The 19564-nt window shown below is 43.4% G+C and overlaps 2 long non-coding RNA genes across 2 annotated transcripts in view; one reads left to right on the plus strand and one right to left on the minus strand.

Annotated features, from left to right (window-relative positions):
• LOC119803278 overlaps nt 1–13590 on the minus strand; it is a 132546-nt gene extending 118956 nt beyond the window's left edge. The window contains exon 1 of the long non-coding RNA XR_005283618.1: nt 12979–13590. This is a non-coding gene — a long non-coding RNA (uncharacterized LOC119803278). The remainder of the gene's footprint in view (nt 1–12978) is intronic.
• Nucleotides 12774–19280, plus strand: LOC119803279. Its single transcript, XR_005283619.1, has 2 exons — nt 12774–13030; nt 19116–19280. It is a non-coding gene; the product is annotated as an uncharacterized LOC119803279 (long non-coding RNA).
• The last annotated feature ends 284 nt before the right edge of the window (nt 19281–19564 follow it).

Below are 19564 nucleotides of genomic sequence, written 5' to 3' on the forward strand. Positions count from 1 at the left end.
CACTGATAGCTTTTTGTTGTTGTTGTTTTGTTTTTGTTTGGTTTTGGCTTTGGTTCTTGTTTTGCTTTCTTTCTGGGCTTTAAAGACCTCTCCCACTGTCTTCTGGTCTCTGTGCCAAGACCACAGTCGCTCAAATTGTCTCCCTAGTCATAGTATCATTAAGCCTCTGGGTTATGAAAGAGGACGATACATTGTAATAGAAGACTACGACTCTTCAGGCAGACAGACAAACCTAACTTCTTCTAGTCATTCTGTTGCTGTGGGACTTTGCAAATATTGTTCCTTCTTCACGAATCTCCCCCCCTCACACACACACACACACATGCACACACGCACACACAATAGCCGGATTCTGCTTTCTGTTTCATAGCTATTCAAAGTTAACCAAAAGTGTGGGCGCTCTCACTACATACAAGCCACTGCTGTAAATGGTTTGCACAGATGCGTGGAACGACCCTGCTATTGCCCCTATTTTCACAGTAGGGAAACTAAACAGCAGCCATGATAATTTACTTGCCTATAATCATGAGACACAACAATTAGAGGTTGAACCTAGACTTGACCCAGACAATCTAACTTGAGAGCTGTGTCTATGACCATATTTTAAGCTGCCGTTAACTTATCCTATCGTATTATAATAATATTATACTGCTCTCAATAGTCAACAATAGTCTTATCAATGTGTAAAAACACAACAAACTAGGCCCACTTTGTTCATTTTTGTTTCTTAGCTGCTTATCATAATGTGTGACACACAAATAGCGATCAGTTGATTGATTTCATGGCATAAAAAAACGTCATTTTATTTTCCATTTTATGTGTGTGAGTCCTGTGTGGTGAGATTCCAGAGATCTGGGACCTTCAGCTCTCTCCCATCCTCTAAATTTAGAAGTCTGAAACGTGGCAGCTTCTCCATAAACATTTCATGACATTAAGACTATTGAGTGAAGAGAAAATACATAGGATCTAAAAGAAGGCAGAGAAGGTCCTATTGCTTCTAGACTAAACCGTCTACAAGGGCCATCAAACTCTTCAGTAACGTAAGAAAAGATTCTACTTTCCATCCACAGTAAGTTTTAAGCAACTGGAATTCAGGGGTCGTGACAGGATGTGAAGATGCGAGCGTGACCGTGTTTGCGGAGATTACAAATTATATATTTTGTGTTGTGTATTATTAAAAACACCCAAACAGTGACGAATGTATTTTTCTCTATATTACCAAAGAATTTCTAAAGACGGAAGAAGAAATGTGGGCTAAGGTTAGATGCTCACCTTAGTTAAAATGCTTTAAAAACTCCAGAATCAATTGAAATCATACCAGCTTTAAGGTTTTGTGTTGGAAGACATGGATGTGTGTTTATTATACATCTATAAAAACAGAGAAAGCATTAAATACAATATCTTAAGCACTCGCAGTGATTTATTTACTGGGGAGGGTAGAGCTGTGAGTGACATGAATTGTTGTTTTCATGCTTCACTGTCTTTCTCAAAATTTGCAACCACTGGCATGAGTTTTTCCCTTAATCAGAGGAAAATAATAAATGTTACCAAAAAAACTGCAAACTAAGTTTGCAGCTGACCACAGGGCCCATCACAAATAAACAAGCCGGAGGGAACCATTTCAAGAGAACAGACATAATAACCGGCAGGGCGGTGGGAAGGCGCCCGAGCCAAAGGTCCTTCTCCTTCTGCAAGTCAAGATTGTGTTGCTTAAGACGCCCTGGGAAAAGAATGCAAGCACGAGGAACGCGAGGCTCCAAGAGTCGCTGGAAGGAGAACATATAGGTTTACATCTGCCCGTTAAATATGTCTTGGAGGAAAGTTTAAAGCAAACAAATCCCCACTCGGCAGTGGTCTAAGTGGGCTGCCAATCCACAGCCTGAGCCAATTCAAGCTTTGGACCCTTGTCTTGAAGGCTCTTAGTGGAAAGGGAATTAGAGACTTAAGAACTGAATTCACAGCCCACACCTCTTCTTCGTGTACACTTTCTTTGGCCTGAGTTCTACTGAGGACCCGCCTGGTGGAGATTTGGGCTGTTGACTTTCTGTTCCTAAATCCCAGATCTTGTCTTGTCGCCAGGACATCAGGGTGGATGATGCAGGAGCTCAATCCATCCCTCCATCCTTGTCCTGGTACTGTGCTGCAGGGAACTAACGTATCTCCAGATGTGAATGCCTGCCTCATCAAAGGTAGAAAGAAGTTGTAAGCCCAGCATTCTGGGGAAGTTGAGGCAGAATGCTCCTTGTAGCTTGCTGTCTAGTCAGTCTAACTGGATTAGGAAGCTCCAGGTCAGCAAAAGACCTTTTTCAAAGTAGGGGGACAGTCTTCCTGTGGGTGCCCCGAGGTTATTTCCTGCCTTCACATATGTGGACACACTTTCCCTGGACACACATGCAACTGAACACACATGCACACATATTTCGCATGTGCATGCATATATGCATGATACGCATATGTACGTGCATTTGAATGCAGGTTCATGCATGCTGTGTGTGGAAGTCCAGAGCAACCTTTGACGTCAGTCCTTGCCTTCCACCTCCTTTAAGACAAGGTCTGTCTTTGTCCCTCTCCTCTGCACTTGTCAGAGTTAGCTCACCCCAAAGCTTCCAGGGATTTCCCTGGCTGTCTTCCACGTCCCTGTAAGAGCACGGGTCTTACAGACAAGTGCTGCAGTTTGAATTTAAATGTATTGGGGGGAACTTGAACTCAGGTCCTCGCACGTGTACAGCAATTACTGTAGCAATTACTGTGTTAGTTGGGGACACCATCAAGCTTCGCGAGAGGTCCAGATGCTATGGAGATGATGCTGGCACACAGATACGTGTCTGTTTGGCATCACTTATGTGGGACAATGACAAGCTTTCTAGATCTCAGCGCCCTGAGAGCTCCTGCTGCAGGACCACACGCCTCCTTCCTACCTGTCTATCCCCATCCGACTGTGCTTCCCCTTTTCCCAGTCCTCAAGACAATCACTTCCTCCCCTGTAGCTCATACAGCTTCCGGCTTTTCATTTGGCTGTATTCACAGCCTCGGAGTCTTCGTCCGTCCAAGGTAGCATTAACATCTCAGGTTCAGACTTCCTTGATCCGCAAACCCACTCATGTCTTTCCGTGTCAAGGAAGGGTAGAAACTGCACATGCCTTGGTTCTACCCACAGCTCTAGTTTTCAAGACGACACCTTCCCACACGGTAGGTATGTGGGAAATAGTTATGAAATGAGTGACTGGAAAATACAGGCTAACGAAAAGGACTAGGAACTGATATTTTCCTGAGTTTGTATCTCAGAAATGGCACATACATATCTTCCAAGTAAAAATAATCAAGTTCAAAAATTATAATAAACTTGATATCTAGAGGGATTTTTCTGGATAGTGAAATATTTAATATAGTTATGGATACAAGCTATTCAGATATTACTAACATCCAAAGACTTTGAAGACAATAAAATGTACTTAATACAGGGCTTAGACTGAAAGTGAGTTCAATTTTCTTTGCTGATTCAGAAGGTACTCATGACCAAATAATACCCTAGGGCCATCATTATACATCAATTACCCTTCCCAGCAATAACTGTTAATAGAAATTTCTGGTAGTTAAATGCCAAATTAACAAGCTGTTCCTGCCTTTGGAACCCATGTGCACACAGCCTCTGCCAGAGACAGACTGAATGAAGTATTTTTTTATTGTACTGCTTTTAGGGTTTTCCCCAGTAGAGTAATACAAAATCTGATTGCTTTGGGGTAAATTTCACTGGGTTTCCAACATGGCCAGTTCCTATACCTGCCTCCAAACACTAAGATGTCGTTTATTAAACATCCTAAGTTGGCAGTAGTTAGCAGCTCTGGGCTCTGCTTTTTGTGACTATGTATAGCTTTAAGAAAATCAGTTTGTCTCTTGGGAATTGCAGTTTTTAATTTCAGATTTTAATTTTTGCTGTTATAATTATCATCATAATCATCTTTTCATTGAAAATGAGGTAGGGTCTCACTATGTACGCCAGGCTGGCTTTGAGCTCACGATTGCCCCATCTCCCTCTTCCTGACATTATAGGAATGTACCACTATGCCAGGCTCCCCTAATGTTTCATAGATACTATAATGGTGCCATCTTTGATGTGGTTGGCTTTCTGCTCACCACTGATACAACTTCACAACCAAAAAAAAAAAAATCCAGTACCATTGTTGTTCATTAATTTGGTTTGTTCAGCATTTATTACTAGTCTCCACAGCTCTCTAATTTCTAAATCAAGGAACATCTGTCTTACAAGAACTCCTGGTCCAGTGAAGAGGCAGATCCCCCGGAGGGTAGTAAATCTCTGAAGTGTGCACCAGCATAAGCAAGGACAGGAGGAAGTTAGCAGACTCAGGAAAGGTTTCTGGGGGGAACATCCGAGCAGAAGACAGAGTCAGGAGACTGTGAGAGGAACATGAGCAGCCTTTCCAGGTGAAGGGGCCACTCCTTCCAAAACAGAAAAGCAAGAAGCAATGGGTGTGCTCAAGAAGAAGGGAGGCTTCAGACGGCTTGGGACTGACGAAAGATAAACTATCAGGCAGAGGGTGCAGAGTGTAAGACAGGAGCGCAAGGAGAGCCTACAGGACAGGAAACTTCCATATCAGCTGTACTCAAGCTAGGCCATGACCCCTGTGGGGGCCGAATGACTCTTTCTCAGGGGTCACATATAAGACATCCTGCCTATCAGATATTTACCTTATGATTCATGACGGTAGCAAGATTATAGTTATGAAGTAGCAATGAAAATAACTTTGTGGTTGGGGGATCACCACCGCATGAGGAACTGTATCAAAGGGCCCGAGCGTTTGGAAGGTTGTGTAGGCTCAGGAGCCAAAGAAGAAGACATTAGAGCAGCCTCATACCGCACCACACCTGAGTCTTCTCGCCCTTTGAAAGAGGCTCAGAATGGTGGAACACTGAATTATTACCAAGAGGAAAGTTTGCTTCTAAACAAATGAATGTTTAGCGGGAAGAATTTGGACTGAATTTGGGTAAAGACTTTCAAGAAGGAAAGACTCCAGAAATAGCCATCTGGTCAGGAATGCCTTGTTCTCTCTTCTAAAGAAGCCCTGGAGCCAACCAGAGAGCAAATGTGTATAGGCCATGGGTCTCTATATCTTAAAAGCAGCCCAGAAGTGACCCCTGACTTCCTAGAAACTGTGTCCTAGGTTAGTTTAGGCATTTCAGCTGTGTTTCAGGTCTGCAGGCCTCCCTTGGGCTCAGAGCCAATAGGAGCCACAGACCAGCAAGGGTGTTAAACCCACAGGTGCCTCAGGCTCAGGATCCATGGCTTGCAGCCCTGTGTTCCAAGAAGTTCTGGATCCCTGTGGCTCAGTTTGGACATTACTGTCCCCAAATCAGCAAATAAACACTGTATTGTGGCCAAGGCAGCAGCAGCTGCTTCTGAGACAGGCATGAGATAAGGAAGGGACACGAGGCTAAATTCTCCTTGTTCAGTAAACAAACCAGAATAAAAATCAATTAAAGCCTCCAGTACGGTTTTTCAAAAATTCTTATAACGTAAAAATGATATACACACCCTGTGTTTATGTGATGTGATACAGAGAAATGAGTTTTGAATCTAAACTATTTCACACAAGATCTTTTAAAAAAATGTATTCACTAAATGTTAAATTTGGATAATGGTGAAGAAACTTCATTTTCTGTTTCAATTATCTGAAATTCACTACCTCAGTTGGGCACATAGACACAGTTCTGAGTTACATTTACCTCAGAGAAAAATACTAGAAATGCTGATTTGAAGGAAAAGAGAAAAGCTTGACATTTGAGAGAAAGAATGAGCCCCCTCAAAGCATTCCAAGATTTTTTTTAAGGCCGGTTTAGAAAATTCAACAAGAAAGAAAGGCTGATATGAAATGCTTTAAAGCATCCTGTCAGTTCTGAGTATGTACAGATCCCCCATCTCCGCAGAGTAGAAACATGTTCTCTCAAATTTAAAGCAGACCACCTGGATGATCGCATTTAAGTCCCCCTTTACTCCAGAAGAATGCACGCATACACCTGCCAACACACCAGTAATAAAGTCGGTCACTTGGGCCTAGAGTAAGAAAGTCATCCAAAAATCAAACAAGGATGCAGTCTTTGAAGGTGGTCGCCCTGGAAGTCAGTCACAGTACGTTAAGGATCTCAGATACACTTCCCGAAAACAAGCCAGGGCACAGATGGATTTGAATGTTCAGAGAACAGATAATCCAACCATGGAGGGACTTCAGCTCAAAGACTGTCAGGATAAGAGCCAGGACGTTAATCACTCTTCCCTCTGTGTCCCAGGTCATTCATTTTTCTCAGTGTTTTACTAAAATTTCACGGCGTGAACAAACACGGAGGGGTGTCAAGATGGTTCACGGGGTCCAGTGCTCTGCCTTTCCTACCCAAACTCAAGCTGTCCCAATAATATTCCCCCTCCCTCACAGGCAGACACCCACCGGCCAGACAATGCTCAGCCATGGCTATTTCAAAGCTTGTTTGTGTGTCACACGGGAGTATAGCACAGCCTTTGATCCGTCCTGCGTCAGAACCATCAGCACAGCTTTTGATCCGTCCTGCGTCAGAACCATCAGAATTTAACTCTGGATGCTTGGAAGTTCTGCAGCTCTTTAACATTAAACCTCAGGACCGCTCACTGATAACTGACAACTCATTTGTCTACGGAGGCTACACCTCTCTAAAGAAACTGGGATTTCCAAAAAGACAGAGACTCAGATTCTTCTCTTTCATCTCCTCCAGAGGAAATGGCCGGTTCTGGCTGATCAAGGTTCTGACCAGGCACAATGGTGTAAAGAGACACAAATTTGCTCAGGCCTTCACAGCTAAGGAAATGGACCTGGGGGTTGATTGAATGAATACCCTCAGTGGACAAGACTCTTAGATCGTGTGGGTAGAAGACCGTAGCTCTGAGCTCCCTGTGTGGTTCATGCTATGTGTTCTCGGATCACTACAGACATAGAGCTAAGTCAGAGCTCAACATGTAGGAACTGAGAACAGCAGCCAGTTTCTATTTTCTGTCTGTCAGGTTTTGGAACATTCTACCATGAGAACATAAGCACCGAACTCCCCAAAGGAGCCCAGAAGATCACAAAGCTAATCAACGAAACAGAACTGGCTCGGTGCGTAGAAGGGGATACATCCTGGGGAATTCGCCTGAATCTATGGAGTAAGCAGTTCTGGTGATTTCAGAGGGGCCAAGGGAAACAAATAGGGCTTGATTTGGGGTTATATAAAATGAGACCATGTCAGAGCCATAAATCACTGGGGAAACGTTTCAAATCCAAGGTAAACTGTAGGCAATGCTTCTCTGTCTGGACAGCCTGCTCTCCGGGAGATGTGACTTTACTCAAGGTCAAATGAAGACTGAGGTCAGACCCAGGACCTGGAATTAAATCCTTAACTCACAGTTTGCTGCAAACGTGGGCTAAGGATGGTAATGGAGGCAAAAATAAACTTCTATCTGAAACATGTCAGCCTTGAACAAAACAAATTAAAAGCTCACTGAAATAATATCAAGTTTATCTTTAAACAGCTAAGTTTTAGACTGAATGGAACCTTCACGCAGACGTGTGAGGGGAACCCACACAAGAGTGACAGACGCCAAGAGATGCTCCAACGCCCTTGCTTGCCATTGTGGGATGCAGGAAAGCCTTTCCTATGCATCCTAATTTGAGCACCACAGTCACTTCATAAGGTCACTGTCTCAACGGCAGCATCCCGAGGGTCATAAGAAGTGGAAAGAATTCCACAAATGTCCTGGCTAACAGAGGGTGGGGTAAAACTTAGTCTAAATTCACCACGTCCATACAAAGTACACACAAATTCAGAGGGATTGCTGTTGGTGCGGACCTCAGCAGGCAGAATGCAAGGCCTTAAAGGGAACTCTTGGTCTCAGGGAGGGTCACTGGGGCTGATAATAAATATTTAAACACAAGACACTTCCAAGCTATCAAAAATTATGTTTTTCCAATGGTACTAAAATATGGGGGGAAAACCACACAAGGGGTACTGAATTGAAGGACGCCAAAGAGGAAAGATACATCTCAAATTCTGAAACGTTGCAATATAAAATAAAATAGGCCTCTGGGAACTCATGACCTCTAGTGAGAGATCCATGACAGCATTTGATAAATATAACCCTAAAGATATACATTTATTTTTAATCTTGCAGATCTCTAGACAGTTTAAAAAGAAGGTGAAGAGAAGAATGTCTAATGTGGCCAAGTTGAAGTTCAAATTCAGTTTCATTGGCTCACAGGGCTCTATGAGCTTGAGCGGCAGGAATGAAGCCATGATGTTGGGTGTGACGCTTGTGACATCTTCCAAGCTTCTTGGTAGGTGTCTCTAAGGAGTGGGGAGGTCATTTGTTGTACGGGGTCAGTCATAGCTTAAGTTTAACTCTTCGGGGGACTTTCAACCAGCGGATCGCCATGCTGATATGATGTGTGAATACTGAAAAAAATGTGAATCAAAAATAGGGTTCAGGGTAACTGACGGGGAAGCGAAAAATGCTGCATCGGGCATCTCCCCTAAAGCTGGAAGTCACAATGTGCCAAAAATAAACAGAATTTCGAAAAGATCTTGGAGATTTCCCATACTTTATGAGCCACGCTAGACCTGAAAGAGGCTCTCTCAATCTTATGACCTTGGGGGCTAGCCAGGAAGTCTGTCTCTGTGGCTCTCTGCTAAGGACCGGAGGGATGGAGGCTCTGCCTGGGCAGACAAAGGGAGTCTAGAATCAGTGAGAATAGGAAAAGCGTGACAGCCTGGGTAACTAGGAGGGAGCTGAAGGAAGTCTTTCTTCCAAACTGTAGACAAGTGATCATTTAGTGCCAACACTTAAATATGTATTATATCTAAGAGCAGGCTTTATCCAGCTATGCCCTTCCAGACTCTCACCCTGTGGTTAAATAAATCTGAGAAATTCCGAATATTAGGTAGTCTTCTTAAAGAACCATAATAGATGTCAACACAGTGTTGTCTAAGCCCTGCAGTATAGACATCTATCTATCTCATTTTAACATTTGAATTGGCAGAATTGGGACTCAAATCAGGTTCATTTTAAAGCTTGCATGCTTAGCTACTCTGACATGGTCCACTCTTTTTAACTGTTTTCTTTTATTGAAAATAGATTATCTTCTCATTCAGTATGTCCTGATTATAGTCCCCCCCCCTTTCCTTCTCCCAGTTCCTTCCCATTTCCCCTCCCTCCAGATCCACTCCCTTTCTGTCTCTCATTAGAAAAGAACAGGCTTCTAAGAGATAACAACCAAGGAGGACAAAATAAAATAAAATAAGATGAAGCCAAAAATCATATCAAAGTTGGACACAGCAAACCAACTGGAGAAGAGTCCCCAAGAGCAGGCACGAGAGTCAGAGACCCAGTTATTCTCATGGTCAGGAGTCTCATATAAATACTCATAGCTATAATATAATACATAGGCAGAAGAACTGGTGTAGAGCCATGTAGGCCCTGTGCTTTGCTCAGTCTCTGTGAGCTCATATTGCCTTGCTTAATTGATTCAGAGGGCTTCTTCTCCTGGTGCCCTCCACCCGCTCTGGCTCTTACAATCTTTCTGCCTCTTCTTCTGCAGGATTCCCTGAACTCTGAATGGAGGGATTTGATGGAGACCTCCCACTTAGACTCTCTCTTTCTCTCTCCTCTCTCTCTAACTTCATCTCTGCATGTGCTCCCATCTGCTACTGGAGGAGGCCTCTCTGAGGATGACTGGATAAGGCACTGATCTGAGTATAGCAGAATATCATTAGTAATCATTTTATTGACCCTTTTCATTTTTTTTTTTTAGACTAGTAGTGTTTGGTTTTACCCTAGATCTCTGGTTCTCGGGGTAGAGGGAGGGAGCTCGGGGGAGGGCCAGTTGGAACTGGAGAGCATCTAGGCAGCAGGGTAAAAGCCTAGTACATTGGAAAGTTCCTAGGAAGGCGACCCTGATGAGAAGGAGCCATGGAGGATATGGACTCCTAACTGCTTGGGTCTTGTCACCAGGTGAGGCTTCCGATACAGGACCGGGTTGCATTCGATCGAGTTGTTGGCCAAGGGGTCCCTTGGAAATTCTCAAACAACCCAGGCTGTTCCTAAGACAAAGGGTTGGTTCTCAGAAAACCGACGGGGGAATGGGGGCACATTGCCAAGGGCAACACCCACACAACTCGTGGAAAACAGGGAAGTTGAGCTGGTGCCTACATGGAGTTTTCATCCCTGTCTTCTAGTCTCTCTGGTTCTCTGCCGGCTACAGAAATAGAAATATGGACACCAAGCCAGCCACAAAACCTCCGACCTATGAACTGCCTGTAAAATATGCTAGGGACACCGTGGCACAAAACTCGCGGGAAAAGCCAGCGATCTCTGATTTGGCTTAAGGCCCACTCCACGAGAGGGAGCCCATGCCAGGCCCTGCTTGACATACTCCACTCCTAACATTTTTCTAACTTTTTTTAATTTTGAAAAACTGAAATTATATATCAAAAAGAAATAGTGAAGGAATGAATCATATCCATGTGACCAACGGTAGACGTAGGAAAACGTTAACATTTGTTTATTTCTTTCCGAATTTTACATTTAAAAGAAGAAAGGTATATAAGATGAAATCTTTCTCTCCCTGTCAGGTTCCCCATTTTTTTCCCAGAAGCAAATATTGGCATGCATTCTCAAAGGTATTCAACATTACTGCAAATACATGTATTTTTAAAACATTATACAGCGTTCAACTTTTAACGTGTTTTATGAATGCTATCCTGCAATTATAATCATGTAAATCTCATGTGCCCTCATAAATTTGTTTTCATTCAATAGCACATTTACGAGCATTGTGTTCAATGCTGTGCAACACTTCATCCCACAGGGAAACTGGGTCTTCACTCATTCATCACAGATGGACGCTAGGCTGCTTCCAAGTTTCTGTCACCTGACAGGGCTGCAGCCAGTGTTCTTGCTTTGCTGCTTTTGAACACCTTTTGGGCCGGGGGGGGGGGGGTATCTGCAGAAGCCAACTCGACAGAGCACAGAGTTAGCGATTTTTACTAGAGATGACAAATTACTCTCAAATAACCATCCTTGCCTCATTCTGTTGAGGCCGTACACTGTCCCAAAGCACAAGACACCCAAGAAAAGCAGAAAAAGTAAAGAAACAAAACTAAAATCAGCAAATGTGAGCTCCGGGTTCTAACCGCAGCACCTGGGCGGCCCCTGAAAGTCCCTGTGCCTTAGTCTCCTCACTTAGGAAACGGGGATGCTAATACATTGCTCAGCTTCTTCCCTGGACTTTGATACAGACACAAACCGAACTGTGGCAATGAAGGTTCTCTAAATAAAGACGAGCTGCGACTTGCTGGTTACTTAGTTAATAACGTTCATACATGAAAAGATCCCATTCATTGCTCAAATCTGAGTGTCTACTGTGGAACGGATGTTAAAGAAAGTCTTGGTTTCCACCTGAAAGAACGCATACGCGAGCCGCTGCATTAATGTTCTGCACTCTATGCATACCTCCCATCTACGACTGTAAAATTTAGTAGCTTTTTTTTTAAAATTCAAAGCAAAATGCCCAACAGGACAGCGATCATCAGAAGCCTAAAAATTAATGAAGAGAAACTAAATTCACACACACACACACACATGTGTAACCAGTGCTATGCGGCAGAAGTCATATCAAATTTTTAATTAACATCATATAATTTATCCCCGCTAACAACTTCGTGCTGTAAAGTTTTATTAATATCGCCTCACAAAGCATAGAAAAGTTAATTATCCTCCTCGAGATCACACAAGCAGAAGACGTGGGACTTGGATTTTGAACTCAAGACTGGTGCTACAAGCTCCTCCCAAACAAAACAAACAAACCTAAAAACAAAACAAAACAAAAACCATGCCACACTATTTGATCACAAGTAGCATCACTGGGTCTTGGATAGGAAGGCAAATGGCAAGAAATAGGTGGCAAGAAAAAGTGTCAGGAGCTGAGAACATGTGTGTCCTGGACAAAGCCCCCTCGCCGCCTCCAGCCTCGTAAGCATCCAGCAGAGCAATCAAAACTACTTCTCTTTCCAGCAATGATCTCAGACAGCGTTAGGAGAGAGAAGGAACTACAAAGATTACAGGATTACAGGCAGAACTGTTTCTCAAGCAGAGTAGCCTGTCCTGTAATATCTAACATGTGTCTCGCTCTCCGCAGCGCACATTTAGAAGGTATTTGCAACATGTACCAAGATGGAAGGAATCTTGATGGATGATGGTTGGGGAATTTAGAGCCAGTTTCCCTTAACTCAATGTTTTCCTCCCAAACAAATGCTCATAATTCAAAGTGCACGTCTATACTACGTATCTTACCATAAACATGAAGAAGCTTGAGACACCTATGGAAGCCAAGCATAAAACCAAATAAATTCCCCCAAGGGCAGGACACTTTCCTATCAAATGTTTACCGAATCTGTCAGGGACCATTTTCCTAAGGATAGATTTGTCAGGGACCATCGTCCTTACAGGGATAGCAGAGGTCATTGCCCTAAGGATGTTTACAGAGAACCCACCCCTCATCCCAACTATATTGAGGACATTCTGTTATCGGAACCCGCCCCTTACTCCAATGTTAATGAATCACATGCTTCAGCTTACACCAGGTGCTGGCTGATGACCTTCAGTTACCCCGGCAGAGTTCCTGCCTACCCCTACCTCCACCCCATTCAAGGGTATATAAGCTGTAACTTTCACCCCAATAAACGGAGACCTTGACAATAGAATCTTGCTTGGTCTCCTTCCTCTTCTTCAGCCCATGTCTTGCAGGTTAGCGCCCCTTCAGAGGACCCTGAATAGCTGACCCGCCAAGTGGGGGTTACAAGAATCATTTTTAAGAGTTGGGATTTTATTTGAAGCAGCAATAGCCAATTAGAACAGGCAACAGAAAGTCCAGAGTCCTAATCAGCAACACATCTACCACTTACCTATGAACAAGATGAAGGCTGCAAGAAAAAAACGCTATAGGCCGGTCTCACGGTGAGCACAGGCTGATTTTGACAGCGCTGTTTAACTTTACAAAATAGGTTGGCTGGCCTCCACAGTTTCTATTGCTTGGAACCGTTTGCTTAAGCTGGGCGTTATCTATTCCTTGAAGGTTTGCTAAAACCTTCCCATAAAGACAACCGGCCTTGTTTTTTTCTTTTGAGAAATGTGTGGCTTCTACCTCTGTTTCCCTCGTGTGCACTGGACTGTGGTATTGAGCTGCTTTTGACACACTTCTAGCTTTCGTCAAATATTTTACTTATTTAGGTGTCAAATTCCTCAGTGGAAAACGGTTCATGAAATTCCCATGATATTTTTTGGTGCAGTATTATTTCTGATCCCATTGTCACTTCAAATTCTACTTGTGTCTTCCTTTTTCTTCCACTTATTGCTTTTTTCAGAGTTTTAATTATTTTACAGGATTTTTCAAAGAAGTGCTCTTGGTTTCACTTAGCAACTCTATTATTTGATATTTGTGCAGCTTTCAAATTTAAATTATGGTTTTCTGTTGATAATCCCATTCTAGTATTCTCTTTATTCCTTCTTCCCCTAGATTCCTGGATGGAAAGACTAATTTATTTTTAAATGTTTAATGTTTTTAATCGTCTAATAAGTCACTTATGGGCATAAATTTCTTTCCAAGAACCAACTGACTAGTATCATACAATTTTTTTTTATTTTCATTCAATTCTAAACGGTTGTTATTGTCATTAGGTACACAAATTAAATTAGCTCATTTTTATTTGTTTTGTTTCAATGTGAGAATATACGGCCTTTTTATATGCTATATTTTGTCACTAATTTTCTGTTTTCTGCTACTGTAGCCACTGAGTATGATTCACAGAGGATTACTCAGGGTTTTCCCTGTCTGGTCAGACTGAATTAATCTGCAATTGTTCCATGTCTATTGTGTTAAAAAGCCAGATCATTCCTGTTTATTGAACTTGGGAGTCCTCTTTTTAGTATTTGAACATTCTTGTTAATTGTATGGTTTCAACTTCGATGTATTTTAACACTGGCCATATTTCCACTCTGTTCTTATATTTATTTCTGTTTTTCCCTTGCTGTGTTCCTGCTTCATCTCTTTGGACCATTTGTTTGGAAGGTACAGGTTTTGGCTAATCTTGTTCCCACTGCTCTACCCTTGTGCAATCCATTTCTCTCCAAACAGTGCTTATCTTTATTCATTTAGCTTTCAAGTGTTTGTTTGATTTTTTTTCTCCTCAAAATCATGTAGAATCAATCGATATTTACTTTCTTTCCCATCGCCAACAGGACAAGAACTTCAGACTGCCGTGTGACTTCCCTTAGTGATTCCACACGCGAATTCTCAAATTTAGTGTTAGTAACAGTGTGAAAGATGAAATCGAATTGTTGAGTATTAAATTTTTGTTTGGTTTGGTTTTGTTTTTGTCCGGGAGCTCAAGAAATCAATTTCCCGAGGTCTTCCAAGGGAAAGGAGCCATGATCAACTGTGTGCTGGCAATACAGAAACCGAAATGTGTCTGTCATTTCCATAAAGGACACCAAGGGACCACTGAACAGGGTTTCCTACCGCTAGTGGGTGACATATCATTGGTCACAATCAAGCTAGGCAAAGAAAGCACAGCTGTGAAAAAGGTCCACCCAGAGTGATAATTTGACAACGAAAGTCACAGCGAAGAAAAGATGAGGCCTCTCCTTATTCCGAAGATAATGCAGGGGTCACAGTAAACAATAAAGGTGGGAGGAACCCAGCACTCGGGAGGCAGAAGCAGGCAGATCTCTGAGTTCGAGGCCAGCCTGGTCTACAGAGTGAGTTCCAGGACAGGCTCCAAAGCTACACAGATAAATCCTATCTCAAAAAACTCTGCCATCAGGGGCCCAGTTGCAAAGGAGTGTGTGGACTTGTGGCCCAGGATTGTAGCCAAGGCAAGCAGCATTGCATGAATCTCCACTATATTTTTTAAATACATTCTTTAAAAAGTTCTCGCTTTAAAAAGGGAAATATTTGAACCACTTTGTGACTTTTGTGTGCACCTGTGATTGTGCATATGGGGTCCAGAAGTCAAGGTTGAGGGTCTGCTACCTGATTTTAGCGAGATATGGTCTTTCACTAAACCCAACGCTTGCCATTTTTTTGCTAGACCGGCTGGCTAATGAGCCCCCGAGACCTGCCTACCTCCTCCGAGCCTGCGCAGCGGTTATAGGGTTCCGGCTGTGGGAGCTCAGGCACCCCTACTTACGCAGTAATTGCTTTACCCACCGAGCTGCCCTACCAGTCCCAACTTGTTCTAATTGATTCCTTTCCTTGGGTTCATTTTGCTGCACTTAAGCTATTGGGTTATTCGCCCCCATTCCTCTAAGAACATCCTTAGTTGGCCAACTCTATGTACCCTGTTGATTGGAGACCGTCCTTATTTTATCCGTGTTATTCCATGAAGGGTTGCCCACACAGAAACACTCCAGACTCAGCAGGAATCTAGAGGGGCCAGAGGGAGCCATGAAAACAGAAGGGGGATTATTATTAAAGCAGAGAAAGGAGGTTGAGGGAGGAGAGTGAGAAGGGATGGACCGATCAAAGTGAGCATTTATGCACCTGAAATTGACACAGTAAAACTCACAATTTTGCACAATTAATACAGTCAAATACAATCTTTAAGTAGTCTCCTGTCTGATTTTCTATGCCTAAGATGAGATTTCCTCGTTCTGAGGTCTGCGTAGCCCGGTGCTGCGTCTCCATGTGTAGACATGTTTAGTTGTGACTTCATCTTGCACCAGAGAGCTGTCATGACTTTGTCCTCAGTTCTGCTCTTTACTTCAAACTGTAGCCTCTGGGCTGTGTTCTTCCAGCCTCCAGCTCTCTGCACAGACAGCCCTAACTCATGTCATGTGCCCATGTGCTCTCCTTTATGGCCTGTGGACTTGTTTTGATTCGACAACCTTTCTCCTCTCCTATGTGTTTTCAGTGCTGGGGATTTGTACTTAGCGCTTTGCACACTGCTGCCAATGCCAAGAGCCTTTCCAGAGGACAATGTGATTTTTATTACTTAAACTTTAGCTATAGCTTTTATGTTATTTTTTTCCCCTGAGTTTAGGCTGGGAAGAAAATATTTCCATGTGTGTTCGTTTAATTTTCCTTGTACTTCTAGCTGTCTGCATTCATCTAAAGCCCAGCTCCCAGGCTGGGGGTGTCGTCAAGTAGTAGAGCGTTTGCTAGCTAACATGTACAAGACTTTGGATTCAAACACCCTCATTTCCCACTGCTCACTCTCACTAACGCTTTTTATTTTAGCACGTATGGAAGGATCCACATACTTCCCAAAACAGATTCATGTTCTTGTCAGGCTCTGGGAGTCACTCTGGGGAGGGACAGGAACCTGGATTCTCAGGAGACATTGGATACTGAAGGGAGATAAACCCCAGATGTTCCTGCCAATACATCAACTGTCAGTGGAGACACTAGGCTTTTCCCTACGATCTTTACAGCTGGGTGTGGAAAACCGATTGTCTACTAAGGAGAAGAAAGAAGAAATATCTCTCGGTAACTCCTAAGTTCTGGTTTCCACGGCTGGATAGATGGAGAAGGTGGAGCTTTAGAAGGCGAGGGGAATTCGGTGGGAAAGACAGTTTGGTTTCCTATAAGTTAACAATATTATTCCAAAAGTAACTTCTGGCTGAGACAAGCAGCTGTGAAGTAAGTGTAGAGATGTCAAGATCTCAGCTGGTACCTAAGTGTGAAGATGTCAGATACCAGGTCTCAGCTGGCACCTGAGTGTGAAGATGTCAGATATCAGGTCTCAGCTGGTCCCTGAGTGTGAAGATGTCAGATACCAGGTCTCAGCTGGTACCTGAGTGTGAAGATGTCAGATATCAGGTCTCAGACAGTATGTAAGTGTGAAGATGTCAGATACCAGATCTCAGCTGGTATGTAAGTGTGAAGATGTCAGATACCAGGTCTCAGCTGGCACCTGAGTGTGAAGATGTCAGATACCAGGTCTCAGACAGTATGTAAGTGTGAAGATGTCAGATACCAGATCTCAGCTGGCACCTGAGTGTGAAGATGTCAGATACCAGGTCTCAGCTGGTATCTAAGTGTGAAGATGTTAAAGTATCAGCTGGTATCTAAGTGTGAAACCGTGAGCTCAAGCCTGACTGAACAGAATAGGAGAGAAAGATGGGAACAGAGCTAAGGAAACCATTAAGTGAGAAAAAACAAAGTAAGCGATAAAGACGAAGCTGGGAGGGAAGAAAGTAATGAGAATATATAGCCATGGGAGCCAGAGGATGGGAATTCTTCAAGAAAGGGATGCTATCCCACGGGCACAAATGCCATTTAGAGGTTAAGCCATTGGAAGCTGGATCCGGAATAGAGTTGACTACCCGACTCGATTTTCAATGTTATTGTGAATCGTTTCTAAATCCCTTAATTTCTATGTATCTTCGGTGGGAAATCAGGAGACGCTACAGGGAAAGCCATTCTCCAGCTGACTCTCAAAACAGAGGTTTATGCTACAACTGAGTTTTGTTTTGTGTTTAGTGTTTTTGAAATTTCTTTTCTTCTTTCTTTCTTCTGGTCAAGGACCATTTAGTTGCAAATGATAGTATCCTAGTCAAATTGATGCGTGCCAGAAAAGGGATGTTTTTAAAATAATACAAGTGTAATTTATAGAAACCGAAGTCAGGAAGTCTAGAGAGGCCTCCAGGGAGAGGGGAATGGGGAACTGGAAAACTGTCAAGGACCGAGATAGCAACACTTACTCCAGGTTTGTCTCTCCACACACTGGTGTCCTGTCTGCTCTCCTGTTCATCTTCTTCTTCCAGTCCCTCTCCATAACCCAGATCCCTACTCCCCCACAGGCAGTGAGAAAATGGCCACGCAAATACTTCTCCCTGTCTGCGGTTATAGCACAACCTGAACCTGCTGACCGCTCTTGTGACTCCAGTTCAAATGTTTGAACATTTATGCATTTATTTCATGGCGGGGGTGTGTGTGTGCTTGCCACGGTGCAAGTGTGGGGGTCAGAGACCAGTTTAGCAGAATCAGTTCTCCGCACCACAGGGATTCTGGGAATCCTGTCATCATGCTTGGCAGCTGTATTGGCTGAGCACACATCAGCCCCAGTGGAATTGCCAGCTCTCTGCTCTTCCCTTTCAAAAGCCCCTACTCGTTATATCATATTAAAAATAATCCTAGTTTCCACGAAACATCATTTCTGGAGATAATGAGTGCCATCTACTAAGCGTTAGAAATGTCTTCCTCCTTTATTCCCTTGCTGCTGGTTCCTGCGTACCTAGAGGGTTTCTCTTTCACAGAGTGTGTCTTATAGTCTCAGAGGTTTTTCTTCTTTCTGCGCGGAGCATTTCATAATGAACGATCACTTGACAGTGGGGTAGGAAGTCACACTTGTCTCCTCCCACAGGAGGAGTACCCCCCCAAAAAATACTGGGAATGAAAAGCAAGTTCATGAGAACAAGTTCTTAATCAAATCCCCCCCCCTCTCTCTCTCCCTCTCTCTCTCTCCTTTCCTCCCTCCCTTCCTCCCTCTCTCCTTCCCTTCCTTCCTTTCTCTTTCTTCTTCATTCCCTCCTTTCATTCTACCTTCTCTCCTTCCTTCTTTTTTTTCTTTATTCATCTGGTGTTTCTTTCACAGACTGAGAAACGGCCTACCAAAGACGCAATTGCTAACAAACAGTCTAACCCAACTTAAGAAGATCGAGATCCTAAAGACTTTTAGATTAAAGCTGTTAGCACATCACACACATCACATGGCAAATAAATAATAACAGTTTGAATCTGACTCTTTCTGAAAGATGAATGTCGTCATGTCATTTGCCCACCTTTACGAGGGGCCTCAGACACAAGGGAGGATTTGAATTCCATTTAACTTTCTAGTCTCAAATCCAGATCCTCAAGAAACCAGTCCTACTTCTCCCATTCTAGGAGAAACGATCTAGCTATGTCCCCATGTACATTCCAGCTGGGCTTTCTAACATGCTTGCTGCTGCATCAGGTCCAGAGTATATCCAGCCTTCCAGATAGCCTTCCCGTGGCAATCTCTCTCCTAAACTCTCTTTCCTTCCCTTTCTGTCCTCATAGGAGACTCTTCTGGAGCGCCCACCTTCAGCTGGGCTGGCCAGCCCTTGCAAAGGGGTAGAACTGGACTATCAGGCATCTCTGTACCCCCAGCACAAGGACCTGCATATGACTCTGATAGTGTGCCTTGCTATTGCTTTAAAGAATAAACTTACCTATTTCCATTTAGATTAAGAGTTTAGCTGGGCCGGGCGGTGGTGGCGCACACCTTTAATCCCAGCACTCGGGAGGCAGAGGCAGGCGGATCTCTGAGTTCCAGGCCAGCCTGGTCTACAAGTTCCAGGGTAGGCTCTAGAAACTACAGGGAAACCCTGTCTCGAAAAACCAAAAAAAAAAAAAAAAAAAAAAAAAGAGAGTTTAGCGAGTTTAGCTGGGTGCAAAGTCTGCAAGGAAGCTGGCTGTTTGAGACTGCAGAAAGGACTACTGAAAGGGATTGGAGGAAACGTTTCTGT

This window comes from Arvicola amphibius, chromosome 17, assembly GCF_903992535.2.
Source record: "Arvicola amphibius chromosome 17, mArvAmp1.2, whole genome shotgun sequence".
In the NCBI taxonomy this organism is placed as follows: domain Eukaryota; kingdom Metazoa; phylum Chordata; class Mammalia; order Rodentia; family Cricetidae; genus Arvicola; species Arvicola amphibius.